Source organism: Notothenia coriiceps, unplaced genomic scaffold (assembly GCF_000735185.1).
Source record: "Notothenia coriiceps isolate Sejong01 unplaced genomic scaffold, NC01 NC01_scaffold00023714, whole genome shotgun sequence".
NCBI lineage: Eukaryota > Metazoa > Chordata > Actinopteri > Perciformes > Nototheniidae > Notothenia > Notothenia coriiceps.
In genome coordinates, this window is record NW_011356415.1 from 229 (window position 1) to 3,049 (window position 2,821).

A 2,821-nucleotide genomic window follows, 5' to 3' on the forward strand; every position below is an offset into this window, starting at 1 on the left:
AACAAGCCGTTTAGGACAGAGAATACACATACTATAAAGAGATGCTGTATGAGAAACCAATGTGATTTTGGAACATTGAACAATGTAAATATATTCTAGTAGAACTCAACAATGGTATTATGATCAGTAGAAATGGCCATGACATGGGACCTTTAAGACATGATTTATTATTTCTTAAGTAGGCAAATTTACTTCCAAAATAAAGAGACAGTGGCTCGTCAACAGTGCCTAAATCTTTATTTTTCAGTAAGCTACATTTTTTTTCTCCAAATTAGACAGTTTTACATCATGACACAGAGTAACTTAAATTATCTATAGCTGACATGTACGCTTGATTCCAGTCTCGATGGAAGAAAAGACCAAAAAACATAAAGAAAACATTTTTTTTTAAAAAGAAAGAAAAAGCCCTCTTGAACGCAACCTCCGTTTCCACGTCTGTTTGAGGTGTCGTTAGGCAAATCATTATTCGTCCAAAGTCATCGATTGTCCACAGCCGTTAGCATGGTGTTAATGAGTTAAACCACAGTGCGTTGATAAAGAGAAACCGGTCGGTCGGTCGGTCGGTGCGCATCACGAGATATTACATGTTTGAGATGCAACCCCTTTGAGGAAACAAAAAACAAATGGCACTGTCAAAAAAACGGACGAACAGGAAGGAAGGAGGAGAAATGATATGAGGCTCCGAGAAGAAGTCCAACGAGAGGAAGGAAATCCTCGAAAACGCCCGCCAACAGGAGCGTTTGTTATAATGCCGGTGAAGAACGTGCAGAACTGGAGACGTCCCTTTGGGTACCAACGAGTCTGAAAAGAGTCACCTTTGCATGGGTTTGGATTTCTGTGGGTACACTTATTTATTCCATACATGCACACATTCACAGTTCCCAGTTCAAATGCATTTAACTCCACAAAAAAGTTCGAGGTATAACGCACAGGGAATCTGCTCCGACAGTCAGCGGTGTCACATTTCTCCAGATGTGAGAAGTCTTTGATGGACTTTCAGGAACGAACAAAAAAAAAAAAAAGCCAGAGATGGCAAGCGATCAGCTATGTACAGGTTAAACTGCCCAGGACAAAAAAACAACAACAGTTGAATAAATGGCACAGTTACTGGTTTATCTTTGCCACAAAATGCAGTCCACATGTGGTCAAATGGTTTCAAACAGACACTTCAATCTGTATGTGCCAGACATGTCGGTCTGTGTAAAACAAAAAACTGTGATTCCAGTTGAGCTTCTGTCTCCAAACTCGCCCCATAACACAAAACAGAAACATTATTTGTACATGTATTTCTCAGGAGAGCTCTGAGGAACAGGAAACAGATCAATCGGAAGGAAAAAACAACTTTCTGGATGTTTCGTCTAGTAGCTAAATCGACACACGGGTGAAGTTCAGCCATCCTTGTCGTGACGCCAATAAATCTCCCAACATTTCACGTTATTTCCCAAAATAAGTGTCTTTTTTCTGAAATGAGTCACCAAAAATGTACAATCCACAGGTCCAAATGTTTGTCGTCACGTTGGCAGGAAGCTAACCACCTCGAGTGCTACAAGCTAAATGACTGAAATGTGCTTGAAGTGTGCTTCATTTTTGATATCGTTCATTTCATTACATCACATCGAAGCGTGTGAATTAAAACAGACGACAAAACTGGGACGTGTCCATCAGGCATCGCTCTTTTAAAAAAAAAAAAGAAGATGGCTAGAAGAGGTGAAGCTCGTAGCGAAGTTTAATGTTAAATCAGTGCTGATGCTTCTTATATTTAGAAAGAAAGTTCTGCTGTTTTACTTCTATACATTCCTGATTTTGTCATGGAGTGTTTTCCTTTTATCAGTCTGCAAAGCTAACAAGTTTCTGTCCATATTCTAAGAGAAACAAGCAACAACTATCCGTGAAAACCAACCAGAACCACCATTGAGAATTTAGTTTGTTAGAAAGAAAAACAACCAATCAGTAAAGAAACACAAACAATTTCACCCGATCTGAATTGTGTTATCGCCAAAAACTAGATAGCATAGGTACATAACTAGGACTCAGCCCAATTTCTGTAAACCTGGGTCAGTCCAACTTCTGAAAAAAACTAAAATATAAAACTTAAAATACACTAACATACAACAACTACATCTCCCATGACCCTTAGCTAATAATGCATACAAAGTCTGGTCTAATTATGTCAAAGGTTACTGATTTCATTACAATTTTTGACTGTGATCCAACATTCTATACCAATATTTGAACGATAAGCACAGGATGAGTCAGGATGTGGTTAGCCTAGCTTAGCATAAACACTGGTTGCAGATGGCAACAGCTAGCGTGGTTCTGTCCAATCTGCTTACAAACAAATCTAAAGCTCAAAAATGAACTTAATCCTTCTTGTTTTTTTTTAAGATGAATGTTTTCTGCCTATGTTCTAAGCCAACTGTTTTTTGTCTATGTGCTAAGCTAGTTAGTTAGCTTAATTTATCACATGGATAGAAAACAGACAAAAAACAGTTATCTCACCACATTGTTTTCTGTCTGTCTGTCTGCTAAGCTAACTGTTTTCTATCAATGTGATAAGCTAAGCTAACTGTTTTTTGTCCATGTGCTAAGCTAACTGTTTTCTGTATGTCTGCTAAGCGAACTGATTTATATCCATGTCATAAGCTAAGCTAACTGTTTTCTATCCATGTGATAAGCTAAGCTAACTGTTTTCTATCCATGTGATAAGCTAAGCTAACAGTTTTCTATCCATGTGATAAGCTAGGCTAACTGTTTTCAGTCTGTTTGCTAAGCTCACTGTGTTCCCTCTATTTGCTAAGCTAACTGTTTGCTGTCTATGTGA

The 2,821-nt window shown here is 38.2% G+C and overlaps 1 long non-coding RNA gene across 1 annotated transcript; it reads right to left on the reverse strand.

The window, feature by feature from the left end:
* Positions 1-220: 220 nt before the first annotated feature.
* LOC104954735 (uncharacterized) lies at positions 221-2,776 on the reverse strand. Its single transcript, XR_799371.1, has 2 exons — positions 2,700-2,776; positions 221-2,635 (listed from the first exon to the last, which is right to left on the reverse strand). It is a non-coding gene; the product is annotated as an uncharacterized lncRNA (long non-coding RNA).
* Between the last annotated feature and the right edge of the window lie 45 nt (positions 2,777-2,821).